The 27,287-nt window shown below is 41.2% G+C and overlaps 2 long non-coding RNA genes across 2 annotated transcripts; both read left to right on the top strand.

The window, feature by feature from the left end:
- The first annotated feature begins 2,554 nt into the window (after positions 1-2,554).
- LOC112946763 lies at positions 2,555-13,123 on the top strand. The gene is made up of 3 exons (XR_003249295.1): positions 2,555-2,616; positions 10,849-10,915; positions 12,917-13,123. It is a non-coding gene; the product is annotated as an uncharacterized LOC112946763 (long non-coding RNA).
- Positions 13,124-17,724: 4,601 nt separating this feature from the next.
- Positions 17,725-26,977, top strand: LOC112946757. The gene is made up of 3 exons (XR_003249291.1): positions 17,725-17,782; positions 26,373-26,465; positions 26,549-26,977. It is a non-coding gene; the product is annotated as an uncharacterized LOC112946757 (long non-coding RNA).
- Positions 26,978-27,287: the final 310 nt, after the last annotated feature.

The raw sequence follows: 27,287 nt of genomic DNA, 5'->3' as shown, positions 1-27,287 counted from the left end.
ATATGTTGTCTCTCTGCCCATAGGTTCACAGCAATTCTTCTTCCACAGATGGATTGTTATATAATGGCTTTACTACAGAGTACTGTATGATTACTATTCTTGAGACACTAAAAAAAAAATCAGATAATACTGCTTAGTCCTAAGCGGTTATCAGGCTTTGCTTCAATATGCTGGAAATCCTTTACATAGCAGAAGCCTAGGACACATGTAAATATAATTTAGATTGTATCTGACATCAAAAATGGTACAAGAAATCTGCTCATGAGGGGAGTGAGTCACAGGAGAATTGAAAGCAAAGCTGCAAACTTCTTGGAAGGAAATTATTCTCCCACTCTCAAAACTAAGCAAGGAAAGACCCCAGGAAGAAGTAGACTGACCTTGGCTACATGACACATGCTATCAGAAGGTCTTCTAGAGGTCCAGAAGGAAGGGAAGGATGCAGGGAGGATAACCTTCAGTACAGCCATCACGTAAGGCTCTAAGGATCTGCATCCTTTCAAACATCTTGTTGTGAATATTGTACATATATTTCAGCAGCGTGGCACACACAGAAAGGATGTGAAAAGAGAGGAGATACTTCTGTGTTTTGTCTCTTCTTTACAGAGGCTAAAATTCACATCGTCCTGCAAGAACAGTGGTTGCAGAAAGCTGATGAGAGTCTGTCATGGTCATAATAATGAAGCAACTAGAAAAGAGTCTCTTCATGTGAGTCCTAATTCAATCACCAGTGCAGTGTCTCTAATGTGGAGATGAATGTGACCCTGAACTCTGCTACTATCCCTTACTTGTTAAGTGTCAGGGTTGTGCTTGGAGCTGCACAAACTGGAAAAAATAAAATTAATCCTTGTTCTGGTGCTGCTATGTTCACAAGATTGCTTTGCCGTACTGCAGGGACTTGTCCTAAAAAGTTTACTGTCTTAGCCTGTATGTGAGAAAAACTCATTTACCCTCCAGCATCTGCATGAAGGCTGCCTGCAGAACCTGCAGTAAGACCACCAGACAGTTTCAGTTATCACCCTGAGTTCTCAACCTCTCTAAGTTTCAAAACTTTCACTTTTTGAGTCAAAATTGTTCATCTGTGCTTTTTGGACAGAAATGAGTGATTTTTAGTGAGTTTTATCTCTTCAGTAGTTATTGAGTTATGGGGCAGTAGAAAAAAAAATCTGTTTTTTCTTTTTTAAGTCTAAACAACTGCAAAAAGTAGCTGAGCTCTAAGAAATAAAAGCTGGCAAGGCCCCAGTTTAGCTTAGGACTGACTCTTCTGCCAGTCCTTGCTCAGGAGAATAATTTACCAGGGACAGCAAGTTGGGTAAGTGCTCACATCCCCTGCAGGTCAGTGCTAAAGTTATAGTTAAGTATGTTCTGAAGTGGTGTGTGCAATGGGGATGGCTTACCAAATTGTGACCTAGCTATTTTTCTTGTCTGGGAAATAAAATATCTAAGCAGGAACAGAAGAGAAGCATTTCAGAAGCAGGTTCCCAGAACACGGAAGAGAGAAGCTAAGCCTGCAAAGGCTAAAGGCACCTTGCACTGAAAGCAGGGCTACTGCCCACAAGTTACTGCTGCAGTTCAGGAAGTCACTGAGCCACAGAATTTGGAAGGTAATGAAAGGATGGTCACTTCGTTGTGGGGGGTGTCCTGGGACCACACTGCCCTCACAGCAGTCTTGGAGAACCACACTGGAAAAGACAAAGAATATCACTGGATATTTTTCAGTCTTTGGATCCTCCCAGGGAATCATTGATTTGCTCTGCAAAAGCATCTTTACCCTGCGACCCTGCCACTGCCCAGCAACCAGTTTAACTGCATCAGCTCTGAGTTACAGAGAGATAACAAAGTCTTCCTAAATTACAAATGCAAATCTAACACTTCAGTTGATATAATGTCTCATCTCTATTTCTTTTTATTATACAGTAATGATGAACAAGAATGCAGAACTAATATCTATCTCTTATTTATATTAAAAAATAGACGACATTAATGTATTATCTAGAAACTCTGTGTTACATAATTCCAGTTTTCCATTTGATTTTTTGACAGAAAAGAAATCTTGAAGAGCTTAGAGATTTGTAGGTGCTCTATTGTTTTCCCAGGCTAGCCATATGTTTCACCTTGCTTCATTCTTGAATGGGGATTTGAACTTATTTTTGTCCACCTAACATGAATTTCAAAATAATGGTGGTTCCTCTCAGTCTGTAACATGCTACTGGATGATCTGCTTTATTTGGAAACCACAGGATGTATTTAACAAGCTAAACATGGTATCTGAGGTGAACTTGTTAGCTTGTGTACTGTGTTCCATACTGAGCTCATAGCAGGAGGTGACATTGTAAAGGCCGCAGGACCCAAAAGCTCTGTGAGCAAAGGTTTCCTGTAAAACGGAGACTCATTAACTCAAGGTTCAGAGTACAGAGCAGATGTATGAATGGAAACCTCTGATTAGGGATTGCAAAAAAGAGGTTAATGTTTAGCCAACTTATCTGCTGACAAAACATTGCCAAAGATCTTCCTTAGGTTCTAATTTCTAAACGTTACGCAGCACAGGTTGGATATCACAGGGCCTATTTCAAGTGGGCCTTTTCAAGACAAGAAAGAGTTTTACAGCTACACTGCCAGGTATATTTTCTTTAGCTTTAGTTTGTCTGTTTTTCAGTTCTATCTGTTTTCTCTGTTCAATAATGTATTGAAATATCTCTTCTTTAAACATTGGGGAGATGTAAAAGGGGTTAAGACCCATTTCAACCTTGTGTGTGCAGCTTAAAATTGGTTGATAAATAGTTTTGAGCAAACAAATTAAAATCCTGCTTAAGACTAAGTTCAGAGATGAGAGCGCACGCTGCTGCTGTTGGCCTTATCAGCCTTGCATACAAAACATCATCTTTGCTTTTCATGTTTGAAGCAACAACAGCTCATCTCTGCAGCACCCAAACTCCGAATGCTCAAGCTCCAGGCATTCCCAATTCATCTTCAAGACAGTGGGAGGACTGGAAAAGGCCAGAATGATGCTGAAGTGTCAGACTGCCATCTCTCCTGGCCTGCAGCTTGAGTGATGGCGTATGTGTGTTGTGCACCTGAGGAGTGTTGTGGGCACCTGCCACAAGAGCAGGGTCTGGCAAGGCGACCCCATTGCCAAGTCAGGCTCTGGCCAGAGGTGTAACAGAGAGTGCTCCCTCACCAGCATTCCTCATTGAAGCTTTTTCCAGGGATTTCTTCATGTCAGGAGCTGATCTGGGCCGGAGACAGGGATGTAGGGCCAAACTCTTTCCCATTCTGACTGTTAAGTCACAGCACTAAACCTAAGCATCAGAAACACTGCATCAAACCATTTTGCTTCTATGAGGTTTTTACTGACTCTGTAGTTACTACTGGTTTTATTTTACTGTCATCCCCTTTGCTTATCTCACTGTGCCGTTTCACAGCCTTTCGGGATTCCTGCAGAAAATGGGGCTGGCTTGGAAATCCATTCATGCTATTTCACAAAAACCTCTTCTTGAAGCTAGATCCACTGACAGGGTGGAAAAAGAAAGAAAACTGTTAACTCTAGGGTGGAAAAAGAATGAAAATGTTTAACTGTCCTGTTCTGTGTGCATGGGAAGTGGAAATACTATTTTACCTGACGTGGAAGTAGCCTGAATCCATCTCTGTTCATTTAATCAAAACTACATCAGCATTAAGAAATGTCAATGAATCAGTTCCCATATTAAACTGCTTCTACTGGTGTCACCTCTAAAGAATTTCAGGGCAGAAGTCATCCCTGGTAACTGAGTGTTTGGGGGACAGAAGATTTTTTAGGATAGTGGTGATACTTTCTGAGATATGCTTTGAGTGTGGTTCTTCATCATGTTGAAAAACCTGGAGCTGCAAGAAGACCAGCAAGTCCTCAGGCCCCTACCCTGCTTGGTGCTCCAGTCTCTGCATTCCTAAGAATGTCTTTAAGCAGATTTTTTTTTCCCCACCTTATCTGCCAGTTGATTTTTGTGCGCTTGCTTCATGGCTGTGAGAAGCACAAGGTGATTCTGCTCCTGTTTCTGCAGCGTTGTCCACAGGTGACCTGCCAGCAGTGGCGTACCGGCGTGCTGCTGTGAGCGTGAATACTCTGTCATGCTGGCCAGTGCCCTCCTGTCGCTTCCTGGTGCCTTCCCATCTGCCTGTACTCTCCTGTTTCTGTTACGCTGTAGCTCCTCGGAGCAGGAACTGTCTTTGCATGCTGTGGTTGTCCCCTGCTTGTCTTTGCATGCTGTGGTTGCCCCTGCTTGGCATCACGCCTCCCAGTGTGCAGTAAAGACTGCCAGCTATGGCAATACCACGAACCCACTGATGCTGTTGCTACTGCTGGGGCAACAAAAGCAGCAACTTAGGGACCTCAGCTAGATTGAATGGCCTGGCCCACTGTGGCCTGGCCTTAATAAATATATAATGAGAGCGAAAAATAAGACATGATTCTGTGGAATTAATATGCTCATCTGCCTCAGGAACAAGTGTATCTTGAACCCTGGAAAGAGTTTCTAGATGCCATGGCAATATAAAGACAAAATAGTGGTTACTATACTCAAAAGCACTTTTCAAGAGGAAGATACCTTTTTCCCTTCTTACAATCTACTTCAGATGTAAATGACTTTAACAAACAAGAGAGAGCAGTGAGAGGAAGGCAGCACATTAAGGTGGATGGCATTTGATCACAGCTGAATTGCATACACCTGTGACTGGATGGTGTGAGACATCTTTTTGGTACCAGGTATTTTATTTGCTGGAGATATATAAACCCTGTGGCATTAAAGATACCAGCAAAGAGAATATATGTCAAGAGTTGTCAAACTTAACACATTTTTGAGGAAAATTGCTTTTTCTCATTGTATAAGACACAATATCTTGCTTTTCTAGAGTAAGCATAAGCCCACCACAGACTTACCTACATTCACTAGTTTGGTGCTGTAAGCAAGATAAAAAGTAGTGATTTTGCCCTCTTTTTCTGCTTTAGAGACAGACTATTAAGAAATTGAATGGAATTGATTCCATTTCAAGAAAGTTAATGTGAGGAATACCAAAGAAAATCAAGCAAGCAGATACATAAAGAGATGAGACATAGTAGATCCCATTAAAATTCAAAAAATGCTCTTAAAAGTAGTTTAGAGCTGAACAGTTTCTGTACAACTCTTACCTTCAAAGTTAACATAGTCATAACCTGAGGAAAATGAATCATAGTCTAGCCACACCCATTGCTGCCTTTATGTAGGCTGGCACAATTCTGTAAGTAAGTGATGTGCTTTACTGTGTCCTAAGGAAACATGGGGCACAAAAATTTGTGGTTGAAATTAAAGTCAAGGTCCATGCTCCCTGAATAGCATGATTTGACTTTCAAAAGTGCAGCGTCTCATCTGGACATACTGGATTAACCAGCACTGGAAAATGATTCCAGTACCCTTTAGCATTTCCTGTTCTGTAGGGTGTAAAACCTGAACTTCTGCTTCTCATTTACAAATATAGGACCTGACACACCATTATGTTTCATCCTAGAGGACATCATTCTTTAAGATGAAGCTTTGTCCAAACTTAACGTCTATGACAATAGATCCACTTGAAGAACATCTTAACACGTGGAAAGGCATTTTTACATCAATTAAACATCTCATTTAAGTGTTTTCTTGAGTTAAAAAAATTAACTATGTACTATATGATGCCTGGGAGGTACTAGAGGAACAGTTAGAAGAACAGAGCCTCACTATTCATAGGGACACTGAAAAGACTTGGCCCCAAGGAACGAAGATTTAATGCAAACAGAAAGCCAGAGAGAGCCTAAGCAGAGTGGGTAGCAGTGCTGGGGTGAAATATCGAAGGATGTTTTGTTTCAAAGTCTCTGAAAAAAAAAGAGAGAAAAAAGGGAAAACATCTTCAAAAATGAAATAAAGTATTTTGAACAACATGATCCAAAACTGTGAGAAGGGGATAGAGTTGGCTGGCTTGGCTTCCAGTACTTAACTTTTTGCCTGGATTTGAGATACAGAAAAATTGTGAAAGCTTAAAGATTCCCATTGATTGAGAAAAAAAATAATAAACTGCTCCTGTGTAGTTAATATTTCTGTGTCATGAACTGAGATCAATACCACTTGTCTGTGATGCCAGGCAATTCTGGCATGTTAACCCTCAAACCCTTACAGGCCTCTGCTCCTTCTGGTCACAGTCTTTGCCCCAACTTTTCCTAGGGAGATAAGGCAGGACTGGCAGCAGACCTCTGCTATGATAGCACACGAACTAGACTGGACTCGTGTCCAGAGGCACTGAGGAAATTCATGAGGTTGCTATTAATGCCATTTATACATCCCATTGAACATAACTTTCCATTCAGCAAGTAAAGTTTTATAACTATTATTACGGGGAACTGAATCTAAATCTAAGCAATACCACTGGTATAATAATCTGATAGAATGAAAAATCTAGAGTGTTTTATTTTTGTTGTCCTCATCAAGGACTTTGCTTTAAATTAATGTAGCTACAGACTGTGAACCTTGTGCCATTTCAAGGATTTCCTCTACTGACAAGGTTGTTTTACAACTCACTGTGTGGAAGAATCCAGCAGAAGCTTAAGGCAGCTGTCTGTGCTCAGTGCATAAAACAAGAGCTTGCAAAGCAGGAACTACTGAAAGTTTATAGGGGCTCAAGGGGAAACTGGACAAGCGCCTGGAAAAAAAAATAGATTGAGGTACATCTGATTCAGGCTATCCTCTGAGTTGAATTAATCCCAACTGGGAGGATATTTGGGGAAATATCATATAGGCCTGCCCTGTTCTTGCTCTTCCCGGACATTCCTTATGGACACTCTTCCCATTGATCTTCTCCAGCCTATGCCTTGCAAAATGAATGTTTTGTTTCCTGTCTTACTTCCCCTATGATGCCAACCCAAGAAGGGGAAGGAAGGCAAAAGAAAGAAACTAGGGAGAAAGTTAGGTGATTTCAGATAAATAAGAAGGGAAATGGTGAGGGTCACAGGACTAAAGATTTAGAGTCAGATGGACAAATGGAGACCCTGAGCAGAGGACTCCAGCAATAGTCACTGCTCTCTGAGGGCCTCCAGTAACCTCTTGGAGCTGCTTCATAGTGCTCTTCATGGAGATGCAGCAGGACAAGGAATCAGGAAGAGGGCCCTGGTGATGAGCTAGCCCAGGTGAAGCTTCATCCCCACGTATTGGAGGCTTTCATACGTACAGCCCTCAGAAATTCTTAACTCAGCTGTCCCTGTTGTGTGTAGGTCTTTGTTATTCTTTGTATGGGCCCCACTCACATCACTGTGTCCAGTACTGAAACTGGTAGCATCAAGTTTCATAATCATTCAAAAAGAGTTGTCCAGCTGTTTGGGGGGATTTTTGAATTTTTGAATTTTTTTTTGTTCTTTAATTGAGCTTTAGCAACTAGAACTTCGTTTGGCAGCTTGTGAACTGATCAGGATCCTACAGAAGACATGCTTCTTCATCTAAAAATGTCAATTTGCTTTGAAAAATAACCTTTTCATGTTATAGAAGCATCCTTGCCAGATTTTTTTTCTAATTCCAGAATAATCCAGTCAAATCATCTCAGCTCAGAATGTATTTCTGATAAGTATATTTTTCTGTAATATGGAAGATGCAGGCAAAATTCTTTCTCATCATTGGATAAAGAAAGTGAAACCTGGATCTACCACAGTTGAAAATAGGAGCCCCATCTTTCAAATATGAATGTTCTCTCTCACACATGTGTTCTTCTCACATGTTTTTCACAATAAATGTGAAATGTCTTTGGCAAATTTTGCCACTGATGGAGCAAATTGTGGAAATGACAAAAATTTCTATTGAAGAGGAAAAAAACATCCGTAGCCCACTTCTGTAGGTAGTGATCTGGTACAACTGAATTCCTAGACATAGGTAATCTGCATAAAGCATAGGGTAATCTGGATTTGCCAGGCTGTGAAATTACACAGTGAGGTGCGGGCTAACTGAATCTTCCTTGTGGGTTGGTTCCTGGGTTGGTCGGCATTGTTCTGTTGCCCATGTTTTGCTCCCTAGAAGTTTGCCTAGCAATTTTTATTAGATACACACTGGATGACAGCAATGAAAAATTCCACTCTTCAATGCTCCCAGGTCTGTTGGGAAAGTGGTTTGATTTAATTGCCTTTGAATCTTCCCACACATATCAGAGCTGACCAAAGCCTCATGGCTAGCTGGCCATGGCCTCTCTGCTTTCCCAACTTTTATTCTAGATTGGTTTGAAAGAGTCCTTAAGGGGGAAAAAAATCTATAACCTGAGTACTCCAATATAATTGTTTTCAGCTGTGATGTTATCATAGTCCACTCCATCTATCTCACTACCTCCTCAGCACGGTCTATACCTTGTCCTGAATGTTCACCTTCCCAATGGAATGACTGACACAAGTACTTGAAATTTATTCTGTATAGGTTGTTCTTAGGCTCCTTCTAACTTCTGTTTTGAAATTGCCTCAGCTACCTTGAATGATGTTTTCTGTGTTGCCTGTATTTCTTTTAAGTTGATCTCGTATTTTTCATCAGCTGCCATGCTTCATGTCTGAAGGTTCCTTTGGAAAAGGAGCCAGTTAGGTACATCTTCGTCCCTTGAAGGTATAAGGAAATGGTAGCTTTGCAATATCAGTAAGATGCTGAAAGCTTTCAGAGGCTGCTACTAACAACTTTTAGAAAAGCTACCCACTTATTCATGGTCACTGTCTTCTTGAAATTTTCCCACCCTTGCACATGCTGGGTGTACTTTTCACGTTCTTTTCATGTGTACACAGTCCTGCAAGCCACTATTTCAATTTGAGCTTTCAATACCAAAGCTACTTCCTATCACTTCAGCAGCCTCTCTGATATCTTTATTCCCACAACCCAGTATTTTGGGATGGGTAGGCAGTCTTGGAGGTATGTGATAGCTCTGTCATGTCAAGGTAACCGTATACCTGCTGTCTGTTTATGTAACAGTAATTACGGGGGTTTACTACACTTAAAGGTTCTCGAGGTGAGAAAAAAAGTAACATTTGCAAAGGCTAATGGTCTCTAAACTGACTGAATCCATTATTTTATTACTTCTGCCTTCCAAAAGTCAGGTGACAGACCTAGAGCGGTCAGTGCACTTGTGTACGTAATACCACACTAAGGTACAGTTCTGCTTTCCTGGACGTTCCCAGCACACAGTTAAGATGTTTGCTGTCATTCACAGCAGCCTTCACCACGATACTGCTGTATCTGTGTCACCAGAACATCATCCACTGTGATGTGACTCCTTAAGAACCTTGTTTGTACATCTTTCTGGTAACACTGAAACACTGCCCTCAGTTCTTACCCCAAATATCATTCTTTGCCATTTCTATCAACCTGATGACATCCCAAATATGGTGAAGTAGCTCCAATGACATTTATTAATATTCCCAGTTGGCACTAGTCACCAGCATGTTTTGCTAATGTGTAGCCAGTTTATATCTCTTCATTCGAGAGCCTGTGATGCTGAACTCTTTTTAGTGCTTAGTTTGAAGTGAGCAGGCCTCTGTCAAATAGTTTGCCAGGTTTCTCAGCAACCTCGTGCTGTTCTCCCAGCTCCTGATTTCTGTGGCAATGCTATCTACTTTCCCACTCCCCTTGCAGCTCCCATTGCTAGGTTTAGCTTCTGTAATAGAATTGTTTTTCTGGGAGGCCAGTAACAGTAATGGACAAACTGTTTTATCTGTTATCACATGTAACAAGGCTGGAGGACATCCCAGTCCATCAAAAAAATGACATCATGGTAATTTACTAGCATCTTGCTGCCTAGAAGATTTAGTTCCTCCTCACACACTTTCAGTTTGCTGTTTGCCTAAGAGAAGCATTTCCTTTGACTTTAAAGCTTGTTACAGTCCTACTCTTTTGCAAAAGCAGTGGCTTTTGTCCTCATCATACTACCTGAAATTCCAGCCTGTCTTATTCCCTTCACTATTCTGTGGGAGGCTGCATTCTTTCTCTAGTCTTGTGAGCATCATATGATTTTAACTTGGCTTTGCTTTGCTGTAATTTCACTTTCTTTTCTTGCAAAAGGCTTAAGGTGCCTTTAAGGTAGCTCTGTGCCATAACTCACTGAGCCCTGTTCCAGTGTCTCTGGCTTTTGGCTTCTGTTTCATTTGTGGTTTCTGTCCTTTTCTTGCATCTCGTTCTCCAAGGAGCTTTACAGACATCATGTGTTCACTTGTGTGCTTTGTGGTTGGTGGTTTCCTTTGTTGTTTTGCACTGCACCAAGTTCATATATGTACAAAAACTCACCCCTGGAACGCCTGCTCGCTTCTGCAGCTTGGTTCCTTTGTTTCCCTTGTGTGTAAGCATTTTTGCCACCCTATTCAGAGGCTTTATTTGTAGCGTGTCTCCTCTTTATTTTGGGCATATTTATGCCACCCCATTTTCTGGCATAGCTTCATGCTATTCTTCTGCGCCTTGGCAAACAGCCCCTTTGCCTATCCCTCCTTCACTCCATTGCAATGGAAGTTTGTCCATTAGCCTTGCTGCAGGCTATAGCTCTCAGTGGAGTTAGAGGGTCTTTTGAGTCATTTTCCTTTGAATGTCATCACCTTTTATCATGATTAAGAATTTAACCCAAACTGCTTCACCTTTTAAGAGCTGATCCTTTTGCATGCCTTGTCATTTGATCAGTCTCTTGCTTTCTCTCACTGTGAGTACTCCTGCTGAGAAGACAGATGATTATTTCATGTCTCTGGGGAGTACAATATGCTTTTTCTAGGATTCTGCATGGAGCCACCCAGTCTGCCACTGTTGGATGCTGCTGAAGCAGGTGATGGCTTTTCCCGTCACACTCTTATGCTGTTCTTATTTTGCTTTTGCTTTTCAGTCAGCCCCTTGCAATTTCCTAGTTGCCCCAGCACAATCAAAAGAAGAGAGTTTTAGCAGAAGAAATGGTAAGTTTGTCCCCTTTCAAGAGCTACCTGGGATTAGGAAATTAGTCAGTATTGCAAAAACTCCTTTCTTGAGGAGGGTGATTTGGACTGCTGGAGAAACTTTGGAGTTTTCCTAGTTTTTTCTCAGTCCCTGAATTGTATACTCTGTTGGAAAATGGTCTGCCATTGTCAGGTGTATTTTCTTGGAAAATGGTCTAAAGACCACAACCAACTTCTCCCTGAAGTGGACTAAGTGCCAAACTTCTGTAACTTTACTAAGAGAGTGAATAATGATTCCACTATCTTAAGATTTTCTCAAAATCTAGGGAGAAAATTACAGGTGTTATTCCAAGCACTACAATATGTTCCAATCTTACCATGACTGGGCAGTTATAAGCTGTCAATAATTGAGCAGTTCCTCTCTTCCATGCAAAGATTTTGCTCCTCTGCCTACAGTATATCCCATGTATAAACCATTTGTATAGTCTGGATTATGAATGAGGGAGACAACATTACATGGAAGATTTACAGGCAGTATTCTCCTTCAAGTGTTATGCATTGTGCTTAGAAATATGCTAAGCATAACAATAAAACAGCCTGAAGAGTTTTTACCTGATAGGGAGGGAAACGAAAAGAAAGGCCCTCCATAAGGAATGCTTCAAACTTTGTAGAAATTTTTCCATTTCAAGGGCAAAGATATGCTGTACGGAAATTCTTTTCCAAATCTCTGTGATAAATTATGTGTGATTAGAGTGATGTAGTCACATTCAAAATGTAACGCAGGGAATTCCTCCTACATTTCAGCTGGGTAACAAAATGTTAGGATTACCAGAATGCCCTGTTTGGATACTGTGATTTACCTAAAATAGCGAGGATGAATCCGTATTCAACATTATGTAATTCCTAGTGCCTAAACCACGAACTGCTGTAGGGTAGATTTGCTGCACTGAAGGCAGCTGATTTAGGGATCCCAAAACATGTTTTCCTTTCTGAGCTGAACTCTTGAGCTTCTCCTCACAACCCCCCAGTCTCTCAGCTAAATATGACCGCAATCTCTGTGATCTTGCTGGTTGCTGGTGAATCAGCCCCATTGGGCAGGCTTCCTACACGCCGCCTAAGACTGGCGAGCAGATAAGCACGGCTGTGGGAGACTGCAGAGCACGGCCGCCTACTCCAGCCAAAAGGTTTTGTGCTTTGGCTTGTGTTTGGTTTCAGCTAGTGTTATTTTGATTATTTATGTCATGACATGGGCCCCACAACTGCTCAGAAAGGAGAAGAAAAGGAGAGATGGGGCGACTGCTCCCCACCGACCTCCAATTCCCATCAGAGCAAGGAATTAAGCAGTGGAATGGCCCTCTGCCTTCAGAGACTATTTCCCTCACACCAGAGGCTCTCTACCCTCTTCCATAACAACGAGAAGAACTGCTGGGGCATGCAAAGCATGCGTGCAGCTTTATGCCTGTGAAATTTGCTCTCAGCGGTTATAGTCTGGATTACAGATGCAGCAAATTCTAATAATGTTTCTACAGCTTTCAGATATTGATCCTTCAATCTATCCTGTAAAGAATATAACAATTACTGTAAAGAATATTGGAGATTACAGTGAAACCTCAGGAGCCTTCCAGCTACAGCTGCAGACTAGGAGACAGGCTTATCTTCTGAGTCATAACCCAAACAAGCTCCTGAATGTGCATTGTACATGGGAATAGATGAGAATGCTCCGGAGGGAACAGAGCCAGGAAGAACAGTACTGAAGGTAGATAAGGTCAGACCAATTCTGGTAATAAAGGCTAATTAGTAAATCAGCAATGGAGTGTTTCAATAATGTAGGCTGCATTGCATCAGAAAAAGGAAAGACAGAGTGTATCACATGTCTGAGGGGATGGAAAAACCCCAAAGGGATGAAGTCAGCACGAATGAAGAACTACCATTACTTAACTGTTGAAGGGCTGGGGATGTGACCCATCTGCGACATTTACATTTTTATTTATTCAGCTTCTTTCTTTCTTTATTTATTTATAGTGTGGAGATCAAAAAAACTCAGTGTGGAATTTACCTGGAAAGGGAAGGACCTCATGATGCTCACTATGAGAAGGAAAGAGCTAGCATCAAACACAGGTTTAGATGGAAAGTTAAAGGAAAAGCTATCAGTTTGTTTCTAAAAGAGATCTTTGAGATAAACTGGAAAGGTCATTTATGTTTTCTAAAAATGTAAATACAGTATGTTCTGTTGCAATAAAGACAGGAAATATTAATGTTATTTTCTGAAAAAGGATAAGCTACTGGAGTAAGCCATGCCATTAGTACTGATCAGATGTGGTATCAAATCTTTCTGAGATTAAAAAAAGTTCTATAAGAGCATTTCCAATAAGAGTAAATAAAGGAATAATTAACAAGCATATATGTGTCATTTATTTTTGACCTTGCATGCTAGCAGGCCTGTTTTTGCACAGTGTGAATGAGTGGGAGTGAGAAGAGCAAGATTTCCTCTGTTTTATAATACAGTGGTGTTTTTATGAAGCCCCTAAATGTGAGTCCTCCTCTGGGGCTTTGTGAGGCAGATGTTGAGACCCAGGGCTATAAAATATGAATAAAATATAATATTTAGGCTTCTGATAAGCGGTGGCTCTTCTGCACATATGCAGCTGTGCAGAGAAACAGGGAGGGAGCTGATTTCATGGTGATCTCCCCTGAGCCTGTGCAGCTCTGCAGAAGCGGCAGTGATGCACGGCAGCACACGGAGAGCCTGGGAACCCTGGGGTCCCATCACCAGGTCAAGGATGGCTCCTGTGGCCCTCACCAAGCTTGTCACCAGCATGGGAGCAACAGGCTCTGCTATCGGATTGGGATCCCAGGACATCCCTTCTCCTAGGAATTTCTTTGTCTTTTGCATTGGAAATGCATGCTAGAAGGCATTGCAGGCTAGAAGACCTGATACACTACGAAGAGCAGGCTGAGCAAAGAACTAACGAGACAGTGATTATGAAGGGCAAAAAAAGCCCCTATCAAAGCCTATCAATATGAACAGGTGGGAGTGAAAAGATTTCAGGGTGGCTTATTCAAAGCTCTTTGTCTTTCGTTTGCTTTTATTAACACCTAGGTAACATCAATTATTAATTAATAGGCAAAATAAGAAAGCTTTTGCTAAAAGGTCCACTTTCCACTTTTTAAAATGTCAACTTTCATTCCTTTTCATTCAAACCACTAAATATTTCTCAAGTCTTCCCTTGTGCCTCAACTAGAAGACCAAAATGCCATTTCCAGTATTCTTCATGTGGCAAAGGTGCAGAATCTTATCCCGCCCCTCCTCCCCCTCCACTTGCAAGAAACAGTGCTATAAAACAGGGCCCTTCCCAACAGATTTATTTGGAAAGTCACACCAATATAAACCAAACAAATGCAATTTACAGCAGTTTCGGCATGCATTTTTTCTTATAAAATGGGAACTGACTATGCCCATTTTGCCACGTTTAATAGAGAAACAGATTTAGAGGGATTATTCTACAATATTGATCTGATACTGATCTCATATAATTCATATAATTGGTGGACAGGCTCCTTTTTGTTTTTATTAAAGGATTTTGAGGATAATTTATGGCATATTGACTTATGAACCCTCTCTTGTGTCTATCTGTTTAAACTTCTCTTTGAAACAACTAGTTTGGAGAAAGAGAGTCATTCCTGTCTTCCAAGTTGCAACTCAAGATGTTGAGTCCTCCTTTCAGAGAGCCTGGTGCCCACCACATATGTCTGATATATCTGGGCAGCAACAGACTGGAGACTTTCAAGGCTGATGAATGCAGAAGGCAGGGCTCTGGGGTGCTATGGCTTGGAAAGGGCAATTTCTCAGGATGCTGCCAGAGATGCTATTGTGACCAGGCTCTTTTCTTCCTTTCCACACATTCTTTCTTTCTTTTTCTTTTCTTTTTTTTTTTTTTTTTTTTTTAATTTGGTAGGCTCAGAATATGTGTGTGACAATAAGCTGCAAAGTGAGGTAGGTAGGAGGATGTAAATTCTGTGAATTCCAGTAGGAGGACATAAATTTTGTGAACTCCAGCAAGACTTAGTCATGAGTTTCTCCCTCTACAGCACTATCATTTGGATGTCTACCCACGAGCAGGGGAAAAAAAAAAAAAGAAAAAAGAACAGACTCTGAAGAACTTACCCTGTCAGATGAGAAGCAGTGAATAACAGTGGTGCTTAAGCTAAGTGCTGAGTTTTGGTGCTTACAGAGACATTTAGGCTATTGCTTTTGTGAAATGTGCAAGGTATCTGGGGCCTCGGATCATCTGATGAAGGATGACTCATGCCCACACTCTTCATGATTAGCCTCCCTGGAGCAGACCAGCAAAACGTAAAACGAATCTTGTATTGTCCTAATTCTACAACCTCTTCACACTAATTCACCAACATGCTCCAGGTGTAGCTTGACACGAACATGTCATTCACCATCCTCTGTGCTGAGCTCCACCCAATACCACAACGGAGGACTCCAAAAAGACACCCCACTTTGCTTATTATTCATTTTGGAGGCTGCCCCCCACTCCTGTTCCTGCTCCACTTACACTTGCACTCTCTGCTTCTCAACATATGACAGCAGAAGTCCTTCACTGGGGTGAAGTCAGCCTCTGGGGCCTGGCTGGGATGGGGACAAAGAAGGCTTTGATAAGAGGTGGCACCAAGCATGTAGCAAGCCTGGCCTAGGTCTTATTTTAGCTCAACACACCTCACTTACTTTCTAACAACCTGGCTGATGTTTGCAACCCATGACAGTCCTTCCCTCATATCAGAGAATCAGAGAATCATAGAATGCATAAGGTTGAGAGGGACCTCTAGAGATCATCTAGTCCAGGCCCCCTGTACCCACAGGGTCACCTAGAGCACGTGGCACAGGGCTGCGTCCAAGCGGGTTTGGAAGATCTCCAGAGAAGGAGACTCCACAACCTCTCTGGGCAGCCTGTTCCAGTGCTCTGGCACCCTCACTGTTAAGAATGTTTTCCTTAGATTCCTGTGGAGCTTTTGGTGCCTCAGCTTGTGGCCGTTTCCTCTAGTCCTATCGCTGGCCACCACTGAAAAGGGGTCAGTCCCCTCCTCCTCACTGCCTCCCTTGAGGTATTTATAGACACTGAACAGGCCCAGCTCCCTCAGCCTTTGCTCATAGGGCAGATGTTCCAGGCCCCTGATCATCCTCGTAGCCCTGCGCTGGACTCTCTCCAGCAGCTCCACATCCCTGACCATCCATGAGCCTGTGTCATTGAATAGGAGACAAGCACCTATCATTACCCAAGCACATGTGTAGCTGTGCTCACTGCTCTAGCAACAATCATCCTCTGAGTCTGACTCACCCAAGGTTAGCTCCTTCCTGCTTCCAGAAGCTTGGTGTCCTTCTGGAGCACCTTCTCCTGAGGAATTGTAGCATATAAGGATCCAACAGCGAGGTGGTCCTTTCTCCAGGAGTTAAAGCGATAAAGGTGGCAGCTGGGCTCCCAAGCTGGAGACCCAGTCCCAGCACCAGACCAGAGCGACCTAAATACAGTCGCTATTGGAAGGGGACACTGGAATACAGTCGTTGGAAGGAGAAGTCCAGTAAAAGTCTTGTCACCAAAGACCTGATGCTATTGGCATAGCGTGCACATTTATGTGGGGTTGCACCAGGCCTTCTAGTGGCATCTCTAGGCTTCACAAAGGCTGGCTGCAGTTCTTGAAATGCAAGCTGGCATTGCTCAGCACACCAGCTATAGCTGTCTGTGCCAAAGTGCCAAGGCACCTGCCAGAAGCTGCCTGATCCCTACAGCTTTGGTCTCCTCAGGGTCCCAGCTTGCTCCTCTGTGTCTCTACAATGTGCCAGTTGTTTTCAGTTTCCCAGATGGGGATAAAGAATATACAGCTAGAGAGTGAGTCTTGACAACCCGCAAGCACAGCATTTTCCTATCAGAAAGCAGTGATGTGTCATGCTTGTATGGGATGTAGGTGAGCACATGGCTTAGGGAGGTAATGCCAAAAAACTGGTGGACTGAGAGATGTGCCCTTGCACAGCCAACATCCTTACAAGTTTCATGGAGAATGTCCTGGAACCAAAGCGGCCACATCTGGGTTTCTTCTTGGGAGGAAATAGTTGGTTCGTTCCAAAAAGAAGCTCAGGAGCAAACTAGCATATATGCTCTGCAGTTGTTACAGCAGCTTTGGAGGAATCAAGGTCTGGGGCAACCCATGACAGAAGTGTTTTCTTTAGCACTCTCTTCTCCCTTGAAAAACTAGAGTCTCAAGTCCCTCATGAGCTAGCAATGCCTTAATTGGTAAAAGCTTTAGTCATTCTTGCTTTGAAAATATATGTGCAAGGAGTGGGATGGAAATATTCCTTTTAACAATGACCCTGAGATGATGTACATATATGGTCTCCTTGTCCTGGAAAGCTACCAGAAGTGCTGCTCCCCACTCCCTACTCAGAGTTTAGCTGGGGATTTCCATGAGGATAGAGAGTTTTCCTTTCAGTTTATCTGATGAGTCCACACAGTGAGTTCATGGTTTCCCCCCTTGACTCAGTCACACTCCTGTGAGCTTCCCAGCTGGAACCTGTGGCTTTCATTAACCCGTTCAGCACTCCTGGCTTTGGCGGGGTCAGCGTTACAGACATACACCTTAGCTAATTATCTGTCTGGACTTTCTGGCACTTGATTAAATTCCCAGAAATCCAGATGGTTAGCTTCACATAACTGAACATACCACAAACCATAGCCTCTCCCCTGGGCCATTTCCTATCCTTTACTGTTTACATTCCTACAATCCAATTCCCCATCTAATTTCTTCTCCTTGTTTCACTTGCAGCAAGGAGAGCTCCTCTGGAGTCAAGCAGCTGTACCTGAGGGTTGTCCAAGACATCACTGCCAGGTGCCTTTCTCCTCTCTTAACTAAAACCAGCCCTCAACAAACCATTTTCTGACACTATACACTTTGCTGTATTTGTTATTTTGGTGGATATTATTCAGAACCACATGCTGTATGTGCTAAGCATTACTTTTTAAAACAAAGGAGGTACAAGGTATTCAAATGCAAGAACAATATTCTTTTCTCTTAAAAAAATAGCTGGAAAAAATATTTCCAATTAAAGGACTTGTAGTAAAAGACAGATGCTGGGTAGGGAATGCAGGTGGCATTTTCTGAGTCGTTATTGAGCCAATTTACCAGCATGATGTGAAGGGGTCATAACACTCTATCATATAGAAGAGAGATAAAACCAAAGTCTCAATCACATCAATCACCTGGTACTCATTAGTTTTGATATATAAATGATACTATTTTTCTTAGGTGAACTCAGTAGATTTTTTTAAATGACTTTGCCTTTGCTTCTTGAAGAAACCAAACCTTAACCTAAGTTGTAATTCTGACTTTAAAGGAAATAAGGCAAGGTAATGCATGCAATACATGTTACCTGCAGCAGGCACCATTTCTGGCACAACTGTCACTGTGGGAAGGGCAGCAAGTGAGGGACTGTGGTCCTCCAGTGTTGTTGTTCTGTGGTCCTCCAGAGGAGATACTACATTATTGCAATTACTGCAAAGTGGCAAATGTTATTTTAATGACACCCAGCTTGGTAGTTTCCCAGGGGTGAAATCAATATTTCAATAGTTAAACTGAAGTTACCGTTTTATTACTGAGAACATACGTATGACCTTCTTGACAATACTCAGAATATTGAGTTGAGAAAGGGAAATCCCCCTGCTGCAAGGCTACAGACATCTAAATTCCTCTGCAAGATCAAAAAGACACATTCATTTAGGTAATGCTTGAAAACAGCAATGAAGTAGAGATAACTAAATGTTCATTATAGGCAGATTCCTTCTGCTGCTTCTAAGCATAAGCAGTAAAAGGTCACTCTGTCTCTAATTGAATTGCTCTGTATCGTGCTAATCTACCTAATGTCCTGTTTGCAAATACAGCATCATCTTAAGCACTTTGTGCCATGTGGGCTAAGACTCAAATTGTGCTCTTTATTGTACTTGTGCATTTCGTAATTAAGGAAGTGTGGTATCAGAAAACTTGTTCCACTTACAGCTTTGCAGCCTCATGAACGGACTATTTGCTACTGAATTCTTTCCTAACCCCTTATCTTTATCTGTCATCTTCAGAACTTTTAACTAGAAAATCCAATTCCATTTAAATCTGGGGAGACCCTCTTGCAGGGAGGGACTTTCCTCCTGAGAACAACGGTCCCGTTTTGTTTCCTGAGCTGAGAAGAGATGCTACATTGGCAAGGAGCTCTAAAAAGGTGCACAGGCTGCACTCTGGATACCTCTCTTCACTAAGATAACAGCAGGTTTGCCAGTTTTAGTGGAGGAGCAGGGCTTTTTGTTTGTTTGTTACAAAAGACAACTTTAGGAACTGTACCACTTCTGCAATTTTCTATCTGCTCTGCTCCTGCTTGTTCCTTCCAAGCTTTGAGCTTCACCTTACTGGAATTCCTTCACATTGAGATGCCAGGGATTGGAAAGTAGCCAGGGTTTTTGAAGTGAGGAAAACTTGTATGGCTATATCAGTACAGAACACAAAGAAATGAATCTAATTCCTTTCCAAAACTATAATTCTTAATGTGAAAAGCTGGAAAAACTTAACTGCATATTATTATATTTATTATAGAATATGTAATATTCTATTATTGAAAAAAAAAGCTTTCTAGATAATCCTTTGACAGAAATGGACAGAATTCAATAATATTAAGTAAAGCCCTCCACTCTCACTTTCTTTGCTTAGTTTGGACTGGGAATAACACATTAAACTGGCTTTGGGCTTAAAAATAATTAAGATCATGATCAAGTCTTAAGAATTTTTAAACTATTATTTCATGATTATTAAGAGACAAGAAAAATAATTTCATTCATATCTATACAGTTATTCTTGCTGGATGGAATATCTTATAAAATGATTGCCATGTAATGCTTAGCATACCAAATCTCACTGAAGAGTAACTTTTAGGAGTCCTTCATTTTTCACTAAGAATTCTGCAGTTTGCTTCAGAGATGAGGGGATACACTTGAGTTTACTGTGGACATTATTTCGTTAAAAGAGCTTATTTTGCTAGGAATGTGGTAGAGAAAATTCTAGATTAACTATGCAGACAAGAGACATGTTATCATCACTTAATAACCTCTTATTTCAAAAGCATGCAAGTCATGCTATTGTGCGCCTAAAAAAAAACAGAAAAAAAGAACAAAGGAAACAACCCAAAATACTCAACCATGAAAGCTGCAGCATACACATTTTGTGAATTTTTTCACAATGAGCAATTTTGTTAGAGAAAAAAAAAAAAAAAGAGAACAGGTTAAATGATGTCACATAGAACTGTGATATTCATAACTGTTTTACTTCTAATGGTTGAATTATAACTCGTTGGAAATCAGAGCAATGCAACTCTACAACTGTACATGTACTACAATACAACTGCACACAATACAACTGTAAGGTATAGGAGACCATAGATACTTCTGGCACTCCTAGCTCTCTGACTTTGGTAGCATTTCCCGAGGCTTAGTTTGGAACCAAAATCTTGCTCTACCGTTTAAATTATGGACAAATGACAACAAAATTCACCTAAGCATCCAGACAAGCTTCTCTAACTTTTGAAAGATGAAAGCTATTTAAAAGAATATCGATAATATAATGTTAAATAGTTAAATAAGAATTTAGAAATCCAAGTATGGATCTGGTAGATGAAGAATATTTGTAAGTGTGTTTGAAGGGCTACACTTGTTCAGCCAGTGCCAGTGCAAATTGGGTGTCATAAGGGGCTGCCCACATTCAAAAAATAAAGTTTTCTTTCACTAGAATTCACAGCCACAATGTGCTTAAAATGCAAGATTTTGAATGTAATTTGTGTTGTCATCTAAAAGCCACTGCCTTGTTGACAACAATCCAGAGTGTTTTAATAATACATATATATATATATATAATGTAGAACTCTCATACTAAATACCAGTGGATCTCTAAGTAGAAAGGAAGATAAATACGTCATTAGACATTATGGGAGCAGGACCACATGTGAAATCCAAACTAAATTATCCTACAATCATATGATGATCATAATCATTAGGAAAGACCTCCATGGTTATATCTGTCTGGTTCTATATCTGGTTCTATATCTACAACTATATCTGGTTATTAGGTAACAACAGATCAGAGGCTGTTTATCTAAAATATTTTTTCAACTGAAATTGCCTTCTTTTTCCATGAGATGGCTAGACTGTTAAACAAAATTGTGCAAGGGGAAAACACTTCAAAACAAAATTTTGACCATCTTCCAAATAACAAGATAAAATTTATTTGGAGTGCAATTATCTGATTTACTGAAGATTTATATATTTTTATTGTTTTATTTCCTTTTTCTTGGCAAGTTAGTAGAGGTACCTAATGCTAGGTAATAAAGTCAATATGCAAATAAACATAAGAGACATGCAATTTAAAATAAATAATTATCATAATAAGAATATTCTATTAGGATTTGCATTTCAGAGGAAGGTTGAAAAACTTCGCCTTAAGAATCACTCACTTCCCTGTAAATGTTATAAATATCAGGTAGAACTGCTAGACATTTCAGAATTCGGGTACTTGCAAATAGGAAATTCATGTGCAAAGCTGTGCCAAGACTGGGGAAGGTTTCCTCTGCAGTGGGACGTGGTTTTGAACAGGCAGCTGCTCGTGCCCCACGTGCAGGTTCATGGGACTGGGACAAGTAGCTGGCTGGAAGGAGCTAAGCGGGTGCCCTGACTGAGGACAAAGACTGGAGAAAGGAAGGTTTGGCAGCTGCGCATTAGCACCTGACTTTGCTGCTGCAATTCATCCTTGCAAAGAATTCACCAGGCTACTATAATCTCTAAGCTACTTGTGGGAAGGAAAGATCTGAAAAGTCTTTCTCTCTCTCCCCTCCAGCTGAAGCCCCAGTACATTATAACCACTGCAGAGAGAAGAATGTTTTAATTGAAATACAATGCTCACAACTTGAACAATCTGTTCTTTGCTGCTCTAAATCATCTCTCCTGGACCATTGTGTATAAGCTATTTTTGATGTTTCAGTGTAAATGCTTTTGCAGCACTATATTATTCTGTCAACTTCTCTCTGGACAAAACAGATGAAAGCAATTGCAAGTATTTTTTTCATGTATACCAGTACTAGCTATCTATTTCATTACACCTCATTACACCAAGCAGTGCCAATTCTCAGACCTTTTAAGTGTTAATAACCGTGTGTGTGGGGAAACAGATCTAACACAAAGTGCAAGTGACCTCACTTGCTCAGGGTGTGCAAACTGCTGGCTATAATGGGGCAACCTGTGTGTAAGAGAAAAGGACTCTTTCCCAGAAGATGTAGCCCTCATAGTAGAATTTCTTGCTTTACCTTTCATTTCTCACTTACCATCTTGTGCAGTTGTGCTATAACATTTGCAATACAGCATTTGGGTTGGGAAGCAGTCTGGCTTAAAATGCTATGTGATGTCCCTTAGGTTGCTCTCTGTGGCTTGTGAAACGCAGCCCTTCCCGCTGCCAGACCAGGGCTCAGGGACCCACCAGATGCTCCATGGTCTGCCTCAGCACCGAGCAGTGTCTTTGGGCTTCCTCACCTTGGTCAAGAGCATGCGATGGGAAAAGGCAGCTCGGCCGGCACCCTGGGCACCCGGAGCGCGCCTGGCAGCAGGGAAGCTCCGGCTGCAGCTCCGCGGCTCTGCCCGCAGCGCGCCCGAGGTGCAGGGTGAGGCCGGCCCCCAGCGAGCCTCATCGGGGAGGAGGATGCAGGCATCAATCACGCTGTGTTTTTACAGTATGCATTTCCAAACTGCAAACAAACAGACACGTTGCAGAAGTAACACTCGCCTAAACCAATGTGGAAATCCACGTAACGCTAAATCATGCTATGGAAATTTCTCCAACTGGAGCTACAAATGGTCCCAGAACTACCCATTTCAGAAGTTTCATCCCCCCATAACAATCTCATGCACGGCAAACAGACCCACTCATTCTTCTTCCTTGCACATAGGCCCAACCTCAAAGACAAAAACCAGGAGGCAATAACAAGACAACACATGAAAAAATTATGAACTAGCCTGTTAATTTCTTCTCTTTCCATCGGATAAAAGGTCTTTAAATATTGGGGAAGGCCCCATCGGGTATGGCAAGGAGCGGTGAAATGCAATATACACCTCATAATAAATGCTCCCTCAATTAAGGGTCTAGAATATAATGCAGTATTTCCTAACCCTGACTGGTAGCACTGTGATTTTTTTAAAATATTCTTCCTCTCTGGCCCAGTTTATTTTGTGGTCCTTGCCTATATTGTATTCTCTTCTGCAGTTAACTTTTGAAAGATAATTATAGATTGTGTCTAGAGAATAAAGCTAAACTTCAACCTCTAAAATAAAACAAGCGCCAGTTATAAAGTTTAAGCGTTCATTAGAAATGAATAACAAATGAATGGTCAGTTTTGTTTGCCAGCCTGCCAGCACCAAGCTACCAGGATGGCCGCTATGAGGGAACAACCTGCTGATTGTCCAGCTGCACCCAAATACCTGTGGGTGCACAACAGTTCTCCAGGTGCAGACCTGATACATAATGTAAGTAAGTGCCAACTTGCCACACTACTGCTGCTTTTCTGCAATGCTTGCAATTCCATAGCTAAAAGCTTAAAGTCAAGCTTCATTAGATATTGAGATTATTACAAATAAAATAGAATAAATCATAAGGATGTTCAAATTTGCTTCCTGCAAAACATGGAAGTGAGAAAATTCAGGATAGGGTTAAAACTGAACTTAGAAGAAAAGCAAGCAAGATCAGGTGCAGTTCGTGTGTGTCCAAACAGACTCCTACTACTTTGTATCAATCCAAAGAGAAAATAACAGAAGAGGCTGAAAAAAATTCAAAGCCGTGGTGAGAAACATTTCATCTGCAACCACAGGCTTTAAGCCTTGGTCTCCATGAAAAGTTACCCAAAGTTTTAACAGTTATAAGATCTCTGTATAAATGTACTTTCACATAACTGGACTTTATACTATATGTAGCATCAGTGATTAAATCCTGTCAAGAGTTAAATTTTCTCTTCACTGTGTGATGTAAGAAGAAATCACAGTGAGGACATTCAGAAAAAATATTAGATTGAACGACTAGAATCACATTTAAGGATTATCTGCAGCAATGCAACTCACTGTTCTCCACAAGAATGTTGTTTGCTTGATGAGAACAGCTTTTGCAGAAAGCAGGTAGTATGATGAATTCAGGGATTTTCAAGAAAATTGGTTAACAAACAACTGATGAGTAGCTGAAAAGAATAGTCTGGCAAAAGGAAAAAAAAAAAAATTAAAACAAGGCCAAACAATAGGTTCCCAAACATAAGCCTTGATCCAAAATAAAAGAATGACATCTGAAAGAAAAGAACCAGGTAAATCCCCCGAGGGAGAAAGTTATAGGGACTATTACTCATTAACTCTCTTGGCATAAAAAATAACCTCTGCTGATCAAAACGCTGCTTGCTTGTGCAACTTCATGTGGGTAAAAAAAATCACAGTTTGTATCCTAGTTTTGTAAAGTGAGAATAAAAGAATTTATTTTTATTTTCTAGTAGTTTTCCACCCACTCTATATTCTGAAGAAAGGCCCACATCCTGCTCGGCCGGCACAGGACTTGACACCTCAGGCAGGGCTGAGGTAGCTCAGCAGGGTTACAGAGCAGACAATACCGCATAAACAGGATGGGACAAACAAGAAGATCATTCTGATGGCAATGTTCCTCCCTAAATATCATGACCCCTCCCGGCAGAGTCAGAGGTAATAAACAGTTCTATTCTTGAGCCAACATCATTCTTTAGGGACAATCCAGAGAGAAACATAATATTAGGTCAGAACAAACATATCTGATGTCTAAAGGACCTTCAGAAGGCCAACAGGTCTACCTAAGGCATCCCTGCACAACCTTAAAGGCACTTACTCATTTCTATTTCTAGATGAGCAGAGAGGGCTGTTCCATTTTCACGTTTAAAAGTAGGGAATCTAAGCTATGCCTGTGTCAGGTGGACTGACCCCCCACTCCGTATGCATGTGCATGTGTTTCTTCTTTGTGGGTTCTGAAGGTCATACATAACATGCATTTTAGCGTCCTTCTTGTTGAAGGACTGTATTGAAGGAATGATGTTGAGAATATTATTCTGGGACCCAATGCTACAGTAAAACAAATCAAAAACTCAAAATTCTGCATTCCTCCTCCCCTTCCACTCCCCTCCCCCCAAAAAAAGGAAGAAAAGGGACAAGAATAAAATTACCGCATAAGATCCTGTCTACACTCTTGTATGTAGCAGCATATCTTGAGAAGACAAGAGGTGTTCTCTGAAATTCCTTTTTTTACTGTTTTCCAATACAGTCACCAGTAACAAGTACTTATATCAAGTGAAACAACTGTTACAATAAACTGGGAGCTCTTAAACACAAAAACATTTTTATGAGTGGACACTAAAGCTGCTTTTCCCTTCTAGTTGAACTGCCTTGGGTCTTGTATACATGTCTAGCATGCAACAACTAGCAGTTTCACAAAATCTAGGATAATCAAGTTCCTCTGTGACTTTCCTTTTTGCCCCAAAGAAGAGAGGGCACTGGGGTAGAAGAAGGCCTTAAAGACCATGTCAGCCTGCTGATAGATGTCTGTGGCACACAGCACCAGAGAAATGATTTCTCTGGACCAATATATACAGAGCCTCTTTCCTACCACAGCCCCACAAAGTGCCTCTAAAATTTAACTTAATTTCTCCCTCCGCTTTCTCAGTTGTGCAGCACATGTACCTCCCTCCACATGGGGATGCAGTACCATGAGAGTGGTATTTTTTTAATTCAGTCCTTCATTTAATACTTTTTTTTTGATTGCTGCTGCTGCTGCTATAGGTAACCTATCAGCTGGAAGAGGCCTCTCTCAGAGGCCTAAGGTAGACCTGAACTCCTGTGCTTGACAAGTCCTTTTGCATCAGCTGACGTATAGTCTCCTAGCCTAAAACACACAGAATCAGACCTTTTACACTGCTGCTTAAAATACTACATAACTGAGAGAAAACAGTTTGTAATTGTGGCTCAGCTGACGCACATGAACTTGCTCGTCCAAAGGACTGACACCTATGCCTGACTCCTGAGCGGTTAGTGTGAAACCTCAAAGTGCTGCCTAACTACTTCAGACGAAGCTTTAATGGGTTTCCTCTTGTGCAGGAGCTGTGCAACCAGAGGGAAGTGACAGCATTCAGTACAAGGGGCTGCGTGGGAGCTCTAGGTACCGCTCTCTTCTTGGCTCTTGTGCTTACCCTGAACACATAATTTTTGCTAATTCTATGTGCCAGTGTTCCTTATGAAGACAAATCCAACCCATCATACAACTTAGACTAAAATAGATAAGCACATGTGTTGATGTGATTTAACACCAGAAGCATTTCTTCTCACAAAGGAAAGGTTCATTTTATGTTTTTCAGAATGTTTACATCTCTGAAGACTACAATAGCAAGTTCTATGTGGGAGTTGGCCCAGCATATACTGCAAGAAAACCTCAGGGAAGGACTTGAAGGGTAAGCCACAAACTGCAATTTCTGAAACTCCTACATTGTGTTAATTTCTACCTGACCTTTTCTTGTTGTACTCTTGACTTTAGATCTGTGGATTAAACATAGTGCAGAGCTCATTCCTAAGTTCCCATCTCTCTTCTTCTGAGTCTCAGGACTCTTTAAGATGTTTGAAGATTATCCAAAACTGTATCATCCTGGACAAATCTTTTTTGGAGAAATGCACATAACTTCTCTTTTAAGTTTCCAAAGGTGATAAATTTTAAAAGGATATGGCTACTGTGATACTTCACCAAAGAATGCATGTGTGAGACTTATGAATCTACTGGCTATACATTTTTTTCTTGCTAGTTAACACCTTATATTGAGAGACAAAGCAGTTCAGAACTTCTACCACATTATGCTGTGAGTGGAAAGCTTTGGTAAATCAGCGAGAACTGAGACCTCCAAGATGAGATTCACCTGCACAGTGAATTTTCTAAGGACTGTCATCATATTCCAGTTATGGACCAAGCCCTTATAATCATCTCATGTCAATCAATCCTTGGATGGAAGTTTTCATAGAAAAGCAAGAAGATAACTTTGTTTCAGCAGAAAGTACTTTTTCGGCTCCTATCACATGAACTGAGGAGATCAGTTCAAACCAAGTATAGCTTGAGGTCCATCTTGTTTTTTTGTCATTGCCAAAGGCATGCACAGACCAAAGATGATTGAGGCCAAACCCTATCTTCTTCAGCAAAGTAGCTTTGTTTCATCTGGTGTCTACATCACCTTGAGCAAATATTCTCCATTTCCATATCTCCAGAACACCTAATCACTTGGGCTACT

The sequence above is a fragment of the Nothoprocta perdicaria genome, unplaced genomic scaffold (genome assembly GCF_003342845.1).
Source record: "Nothoprocta perdicaria isolate Ctin4 unplaced genomic scaffold, notPer1 scaffold_1, whole genome shotgun sequence".
Classification (NCBI taxonomy): Eukaryota; Metazoa; Chordata; class Aves; order Tinamiformes; family Tinamidae; genus Nothoprocta; species Nothoprocta perdicaria.
Note: the sequence above shows the minus strand (reverse complement) of the source record. Positions and strands in the feature narration are given on the sequence as shown.